The sequence below is a fragment of the Triturus cristatus genome, chromosome 7 (genome assembly GCF_964204655.1).
Source record: "Triturus cristatus chromosome 7, aTriCri1.1, whole genome shotgun sequence".
Lineage (NCBI taxonomy): Eukaryota > Metazoa > Chordata > Amphibia > Caudata > Salamandridae > Triturus > Triturus cristatus.
Window position 1 is genome coordinate 1,304,865,743 of NC_140590.1, and position 8,913 is coordinate 1,304,874,655.

Genomic DNA, 8,913 nt, shown 5'->3' on the forward strand with positions numbered 1-8,913 from the left:
AAGTTTTTGTTGTTAATGTATCGTCATTACGGAATTGGAATGAGTAAGTAGATTGTTAGTTAAAGTATGTATATTTTTCTCGCATGTTTGTGCTTTAAGCCCTCAGCTGTTTAGCTCTCCCTCACCCCACCTCCCAAGTGCTGGACTTTGGCCTTAAGCCTTCATAACCATTTTTTTAGGTCTTGCATGCGTGAGCAGTCACTCATAACACTAGTGTTCTACAGTGGACTTGAAATCGGTCTCATTGCTTACCATTTATTTGCAGCTTTCTCACTGTTCTTTGCTGCCTTCTACTTGGTGTGCTTCTCATGCGTCACTTCCTTTCGGTGGCGCTGGGAACAACCTCAGATTAATTACGTTTAATTAGTATACCTCCGCTGGCCATCTGCTGCTTGCCAGTACTAATACTTAATTAAAAAAAATAAACGAGATGCTGTCAATGGCGTCCTAGCACTTTTTTTTTAACCTTTCCATCATCCTGTTAATTCTCCCTCACCCCAACCTGTTTCCTCTCCCCCACCCTGTCCTCTTTCTTTCCCCCACCCTGTCCTGTCTCTTTACCCCCACCTCACCACCCCACCCTCTGTCTTTACCCACCCTGTCTTGTCTCTTTAACCCCACCCAGGCCTGTCTCTTTTCCCCAACCCCTCCAGTCTCTTTTCCCTATCCCATCCTGTCTTTCTCCTAACCCGTCCTTTCTCTTTCCCCTCCCGTTCTGTCTCTTTTCTCCTACCACATCCTCTATTAACCCACTCCGGCCTGTCTCTTTTCCCCCACTCTGTCCTATCTATTTTCCCCTTCCACATCCTGCCTCTTTTCCCCTACCACGTCCTGCCTCTTTTTCCCCACCCGTCCTCTTTTCCCCCACCTTGTCCTGTCTCTTTTCCCCTACCCTGTCCCCCATTTCCCCACCCCCCCACCCCCAGCCCTGTTTCCCCACCCCAGTTTCCCCACCCCCCCATCCCAGCCCTGTTTACTCCCCCCGCCCCAGCCCTGTTTACCCCCACAGCCCTGTTTCCCCACACCCCCACCCCTGCCCTGTTTCCCTGTTAGAAGGCGACCTCAGAGGAGACAGGGAGGGTACCTGAGCACCCTGAGACCTACCCTCGGGGTATCGTAGCCGGGCACTGGCGGGAGACTCCTCAGGGGGAGAGTCTTGTGTCTAGGATCGTACACACTGCACCACACGACAAAGAGACACCACACTGTATGTTCTTGGGAACAGATCTTTATCTAATCAGCATTGTAGGATCTTTATGATCAACAAGGTGGATATGTACAAATAGAGCACGGGCTCAAAAGAGTCTCGGTAGGGATAGGGGGTAGAGGGACAGTTTTTGGGGATCCGGATCAATGCAGGGACGTACCCGGCGCACAGCTCACAATCCTCGAGCTGGGGGGATACGCTGTGGTCCTTGGGGTCCAGACGGACCGAGGGAGTCTTTAGGAGCCGCGAGTCACTCAGCAGGGCTCAAGCACAAGGTCGGAGGTCTTACGATCTTCAGGGGAGCCGTGAGTCACTCAGCAGGGCTCAAGCACAAGGTCGGAGGTCTTGCGATCTTCAGGGGAGCCGCGAGTCACTCAGCAGGGCTCAAGCACCAGGTCGGAGGTCTTACGATCTTCAGGGGAGCCGCGAGTCACTCAGCAGGGCTCCAGCACAAGGTCGGAGGTCTTACGATCTTCAGGGGAGCCGCGAGTCACTCAGCAGGGCTCCAGCACAAGGTCGGAGGTCTTACGATCTTCAGGGGAACCGCGAGTCACTCAGCAGGGCTCAGGTGTTCCAAGGTTGCCAGAGAGCCGCGACCACGTCAGCAGGTCTCTCGTCGTTCCAGAGTCGAATCTGCCAGATAGTCCCAGAGCACCCCTTGTTATAGGTCAACTCCTCTTTGATGTCCGGAGTCTGTGCAGGCAGGGGTCTTAGCACCTGGGGGTCGCTTGTTGGAGTTTCCTGCCATGTCGTCATTTGATCCTTTCAGGGCCGGGTCGGGAGGAGTCCCAGACACGCAGCAGGCGTGGAGCCAGCCCTCAGGGAGGCCGGAGGGCCGATCGAAACCCATCTCCCAAGGGGAGGTCAGAGGTGCGATGGAAACTGCTCCTTCCTCTCTCACTCATTGGGAGCGCGATGTCCTCAAGCCGGGACGGCGCCTCTAGGCCTGGGTTGCGCTGGAGCCGGGCGGCCATCGTAGGTGCATGAAGTGGGCACGCGGGCCCTGTGGTGCTGGGAAGATGGAGGGCACAGATGGGGAAGTCCGGGTCGGGTGTGTGTGTGGGTTCTGGCGGGAAGGACCGGCTAGGCCGTGTACTCGGGGGCTGAATGAGGTACACGGGTCAGGGTGTGTGGCTAGGGGTCAGGAATGGCCATGCCACAAGGCCGGTTCTAACATTCCCCACCCCTGTTTCCCCACCCCCCCCCACCCCAGCCCTGTTTCCCCACCCCACCCCCCCACCCCAGCCCTGTTTCCCCACCCCAGCCCTGTTTCCCCACCCCACCCCCCCACCCCAGCCCTGTTTCCCCACCCCACCCCCCCACCCCAGCCCTGTTTCCCCACCCCACCCCCCCACCCCAGCCCTGTTTCCCCTCCCCAGCCCTGTTTCCCCACCCCAGCCCTGTTTCCCCACCCCACCCCAGCCCTGTTTCCCCACCCCACCACCCCAGCCCTGTTTCCCCACCCCACCCCCCCACCCCAGCCCTGTTTCCCCACCCCAGCCCTGTTTCCCCACCCCACCCCAGTTTCCCCACCCCCCCACCCCAGCCCAGTTTCCCCACCCCACCCCCCCACCCCAGCCCAGTTTCCCCACCCCACCCCCCCACCCCAGCCCAGTTTCCCCTCCCCACCCCCCCACCCCAGCCCAGTTTCCCCTCCCCACCCCAGCCCTGTTTCCCCACCCCACCCCCCCACCCCAGCCCTGTTTCCCCACCCCAGCCCTGTTTCCCCACCCCCCCACCCCAGCCCTGTTTCCCCACCCCACCACCCCAGCCCTGTTTCCCCACCCCCCCACCCCAGCCCTGTTTCCCCACCCCACCCCCCACCCCAGCCCTGTTTCCCCACCCCCCCACCCCAGCCCTGTTTCCCCACCCCACCCCCCCACCCCAGCCCTGTTTCCCCACCCCACCCCCCCACCCCAGCCCTGTTTCCCCACCCCAGCCCTGTTTCCCGACCCCACCCCACCCCCCACCCCAGCCCTGTTTCCCCACCCCACCCCCCCACCCCAGCCCTGTTTCCCCACCCCACCCCTGTTTCCCCACCCCCCCACCCCTGTTTCCCCACCCCCCACCCCAGCCCTGTTTCCCCCCCCACCCCAGCCCTGTTTCCCCCCCCACCCCACCCCAGCCCTGTTTCCCCACCCCCCCACCCCAGCCCTGTTTCCCCACCCCCCCACCCCAGCCCTGTTTCCCCACCCCCCCACCCCAGCCCTGTTTCCCCACCCCCCCACCCCAGCCCTGTTTCCCCACCCCACCCCCCCACCCCAGCCCTGTTTCCCCACCCCACCCCCCTACCCCAGCCCTGTTTCCCCACCCCCCCACCCCAGCCCTGTTTCCCCACCCCCCCACCCCAGCCCTGTTTCCCCACCCCACCCCAGCCCTGTTTCCTCACCCCACCCCCCCACCCCAGCCCTGTTTCCTCACCCCACCCCTGTTTCCTCACCCCACCCCCCCACCCCAGCCCTGTTTCCTCACCCCACCCCCCCACCCCAGCCCTGTTTCCTCACCCCACCCCCCACCCCTGTTTCCTCACCCCACCCCCCCACCCCAGTTTCCCCACCCCACCCCCCACCCCAGCCCTGTTTCCTCACCCCACCCCCCCACCCCAGCCCTGTTTCCCCACCCCACCCCCCCACCCCAGCCCTGTTTCCCCACCCCACCCCCCCACCCCAGCCCTGTTTCCCCACCCCACCCCCCCACCCCAGCCCTGTTTCCCCACCCCACCCCCCACCCCAGCCCTGTTTCCCCACCCCACCCCCCACCCCAGCCCTGTTTCCCCACCCCACCCCCCCACCCCAGCCCTGTTTCCCCACCCCACCCCCCCACCCCAGCCCTGTTTCCCCACCCCACCCCCCCACCCCAGCCCTGTTTCCCCACCCCACCCCCCCACCCCAGCCCTGTTTCCCCACCCCACCCCCCCACCCCAGCCCTGTTTCCCCATAACACCCCCCCACCCCAGCCCTGTTTCCCCACCCCACCCCCCCACCCCAGTTTCCCCACCCCACCCCCCCACCCCAGCCCTGTTTCCCCACCCCACCCCCCCACCCCAGCCCTGTTTCCCCACCCCACCCCCCCACCCCAGCCCTGGTTCCCCACCCCCCCACCCCAGCCCCGTTTCCCCACCCCACCCCCCCACCGCAGCCCCGTTTCCCCACCCCACCCCCCCACCCCAGCCCCGTTTCCCCACCCCACCCCCCCACCCCAGCCCCGTTTCCCCACCCCACCCCCCCACCCCAGCCCCGTTTCCCCAACCCCCCCCCCACCCCAGCCCCGTTTCCCCACCCCCCCACCCCAGCCCCGTTTCCCCACCCCCCCACCCCAGCCCTGTTTCCCCACCCCCCCACCCCAGCCCTGTTTCCCCACCCCCCCACCCCACCACCCCAGCCCTGTTTCCCCACCCCACCCCCCCACCCCAGCCCTGTTTCCCCACCCCACCCCCCCACCCCAGCCCTGTTTCCCCACCCCACCCCCCCACCCCAGCCCTGTTTCCCCACCCCCCCACCCCAGCCCCGTTTCCCCACCCCCCCACCCCAGCCCCGTTTCCCCACCCCACCCCCCCACCGCAGCCCCGTTTCCCCACCCCACCCCCCCACCCCCGTTTCCCCACCCCACCCCCCCACCCCAGCCCCGTTTCCCCACCCCCCCACCCCAGCCCTGTTTCCCCACCCCCCCACCCCAGCCCTGTTTCCCCACCCCCCCACCCCACCACCCCAGCCCTGTTTCCCCACCCCACCCCACCACCCCAGCCCTGTTTCCCCACCCCACCCCCCCACCCCAGCCCTGTTTCCCCACCCCACCCCCCACCCCCCCACCCCAGCCCTGTTTCCCCACCCCCCCACCCCAGCCCTGTTTCCCCACCCCCCCACCCCAGCCCTGTTTCCCCACCCCACCCCCCCACCCCAGCCCTGTTTCCCCACCCCAGCCCTGTTTCCCCACCCCACCCCCCACCCCAGCCCTGTTTCCCCACCCCCCCACCCCAGCCCTGTTTCCCCACCCCACCCCCCCAGCCCTGTTTCCCCACCCCACCACCCCAGCCCTGTTTCCCCACCCCCCCACCCCAGCCCTGTTTCCCCACCCCCCCACCCCAGCCCTGTTTCCCCACCCCCCCCACCCCAGCCCTGTTTCCCCACCCCACCCCCCCAGCCCTGTTTCCCCACCCCACCCACCCCAGCCCTGTTTCCCCACCCCACCCACCCACCCCAGCCCTGTTTCCCCACCCCACCCACCCACCCCAGCCCTGTTTCCCCACCCCAGCCCTGTTTCCCCACCCCACCCACCCCAGCCCTGTTTCCCCACCCCACCCACCCACCCCAGCCCTGTTTCCCCACCCACCCACCCCAGCCCTGTTTCCCCACCCCACCCACCCACCCCAGCCCTGTTTCCCCACCCCACCCACCCACCCCAGCCCTGTTTCCCCACCCCACCCACCCACCCCAGCCCTGTTTCCCCACCCCACCCACCCACCCCAGCCCTGTTTCCCCACCCCCCCACCCCAGCCCTGTTTCCCCACCCCACCCACCCACCCCAGCCCTGTTTCCCCACCCCACCCACCCACCCCAGCCCTGTTTCCCCACCCCACCCACCCACCCCAGCCCTGTTTCCCCACCCCACCCACCCACCCCAGCCCTGTTTCCCCACCCCACCCACCCACCCCAGCCCTGTTTCCCCACCCCACCCACCCACCCCAGCCCTGTTTCCCCACCCCACCCACCCACCCCAGCCCTGTTTCCCCACCCCACCCACCCACCCCAGCCCTGTTTCCCCACCCCACCCACCCACCCCAGCCCTGTTTCCCCACCACACCCACCCACCCCAGCCCTGTTTCCCCACCCCACCCCCCCACCCCAGCCCTGTTTCCTCACCCCACCCCCCCACCCCAGCCCTGTTTCCCCACCCCACCCCCCCACCCCAGCCCTGTTTCCCCACCCCACCCCCCCACCCCAGCCCTGTTTCCCCACCCCACCCCCCCACCCCAGCCCTGTTTCCCCACCCCACCCCCCCACCCCAGCCCTGTTTCCCCACCCCACCCCCCCAGCCCTGTTTCCCCACCCCCCCACCCCAGCCCTGTTTCCCCACCCCCCCACCCCAGCCCTGTTTCCCCACCCCACCCCCCCACCCCAGCCCTGTTTCCCCACCCCACCCCCCCACCCCAGCCCTGTTTCCCCACCCCACCCCCCACCCCAGCCCTGTTTCCCCACCCCACCCACCCACCCCAGCCCTGTTTCCCCACCCCACCCACCCACCCCAGCCCTGTTTCCCCACCCCACCCACCCACCCCAGCCCTGTTTCCCCACCCCACCCACCCACCCCAGCCCTGTTTCCCCACCCCACCCACCCACCCCAGCCCTGTTTCCCCACCCCACCCACCCACCCCAGCCCTGTTTCCCCACCCCACCCACCCACCCCAGCCCTGTTTCCCCACCCCACCCACCCCAGCCCTGTTTCCCCACCCCACCCCCCCACCCCAGCCCTGTTTCCCCACCCCCCCCACCCCAGCCCTGTTTCCCCACCCCACCCCCCCACCCCAGCCCTGTTTCCCCACCCCACCCCCCCACCCCAGCCCTGTTTCCCCACCCCACCCCCCCACCCCAGCCCTGTTTCCCCACCCCAGCCCTGTTTCCCCACCCCACCCCCGCCCTGTTTCCCCACCCCACCCCCCCACCCCAGCCCTGTTTCCCCACCCCACCCCCCCACCCCAGCCCTGTTTCCCCACCCCACCCCCCCACCCCAGCCCTGTTTCCCCACCCCACCCCCCACCCCAGCCCTGTTTCCCCACCCCACCCCCCCACCCCAGCCCTGTTTCCCCACCCCACCCCCCCACCCCAGCCCTGTTTCCCCACCCCCCCACCCCAGCCCTGTTTCCCCACCCCACCCCCCCACCCCAGCCCTGTTTCCCCACCCCACCCCCCCACCCCAGCCCTGTTTCCCCACCCCACCCCGCCACCCCAGCCCTGTTTCCCCACCCCCCCACCCCAGCCCTGTTTCCCCACCCCCCCACCCCAGCCCTGTTTCCCCACCCCCCCCACCCCAGCCCTGTTTCCCCACCCCACCCCTTCACCCCAGCCCTGTTTCCCCACCCCACCCCCCCACCCCACCCCTGTTTCCCCACCCCACCCCCCCACCCCACCCCTGTTACCCCACCCCCCCACCCCTGTTACCCCACCCCACCCCCCCCACCCCAGCCCTGTTTCCCCACCCCACCCCCCCCACCCCAGCCCTGTTTCCCCACCCCACCCCCCCACCCCAGCCCTGTTTCCCCACCCCCCCACCCCAGCCCTGTTTCCCCACCCCCCCACCCCAGCCCTGTTTCCCCACCCCCCCACCCCAGCCCTGTTTCCCCACCCCAGCCCTGTTTCCCCACCCCCCCACCCCAGCCCTGTTTCCCCACCCCACCCCCCACCCCAGCCCTGTTTCCCCACCCCACCCCCCCCACCCCAGCCCTGTTTCCCCACCCCACCCCCCCACCCCAGCCCTGTTTCCCCACCCCCCCACCCCAGCCCTGTTTCCCCACAACACACCCCCACCCCAGCCCTGTTTCCCCACCCCCCCACCCCAGCCCTGTTTCCCCACCCCCCCACCCCAGCCCTGTTTCCCCACCCCCCCACCCCAGCCCTGTTTCCCCACCCCACCCCCCCACCCCAGCCCTGTTTCCCCACCCCACCCCCCCACCCCAGCCCTGTTTCCCCACCCCCCCACCCCAGCCCTGTTTCCCTACCCTACCCCCCCACCCCAGCCCTGTTTCCCTACCCCACCCCCCCACCCCAGCCCTGTTTCCCTACCCCACCCCCCACCCCAGCCCTGTTTCCCCACCCCACCCCCCCACCCCAGCCCTGTTTCCCCACCCCCCCACCCCAGCCCTGTTTCCCCACCCCACCCCCCCACCCCAGCCCTGTTTACCCACCCCACCCCCCCACCCCAGCCCTGTTTACCCACCCCACCCCCCCACCCCAGCCCTGTTTACCCACCCCACCCCCCCACCCCAGCCCTGTTTACCCACCCCCCCACCCCAGCCCTGTTTCCCCACCCCCCCACCCCAGCCCTGTTTCCCCACCCCCCCACCCTAGCCCTGTTTCCCCACCCCCCCACCCCAGCCCTGTTTCCCAACCCCCCCCCACCCCAGCCCTGTTTCCCAACCCCCCCACCCCAGCCCTGTTTCCCCACCCCACCCCCCCACCCCAGCCCTGTTTCCCCACCCCCCACCCCAGCCCTGTTTCCCCACCCCACCCCCCCACCCCTGTTTCCCCACCCCAGCCCTGTTTCCCCACCCCCCCACCCCAGCCCTGTTTCCCCACCCCACCGCCCCACCCCAGCCCTGTTTCCCCACCCCTCCACCCCTGTTTCCCCACCCCCCCACCCCAGCCCTGTTTCCCCACCCCCCACCCCAGCCCTGTTTCCCCACCCCACCCCCCCAGCCCTGTTTCCCCACCCCCCCACCCCAGCCCTGTTTCCCCACCCCCACCCCCCCACCCCAGCCCTGTTTCCCCACCCCACCCCAGCCCTGTTTCCCCACCCCACCCCAGCCCTGTTTCCCCACCCCACCCCACCACGCCCTGTTTCCCCACCCCACCCCCCCACCCCAGCCCTGTTTCCCCACCCCACCCCCCCACCCCAGCCCTGTTTCCCCACCCCACCCCCCCACCCCAGCCCTGTTTCCCCACCCCACCCCACCCACCCCTGTTTCCCCACCCCCCACCCCAGCCCTGTTTCCC

At 68.7% G+C, this 8,913-nt stretch overlaps 1 protein-coding gene across 4 annotated transcripts in view; it reads left to right on the top strand.

Moving 5' to 3' along the window:
• The window catches only part of SAMHD1 (SAM and HD domain containing deoxynucleoside triphosphate triphosphohydrolase 1), a 1,667,622-nt gene that overhangs the window by 682,226 nt on the left and 976,483 nt on the right, over positions 1 to 8,913 (top strand). The window lies entirely within an intron of this gene.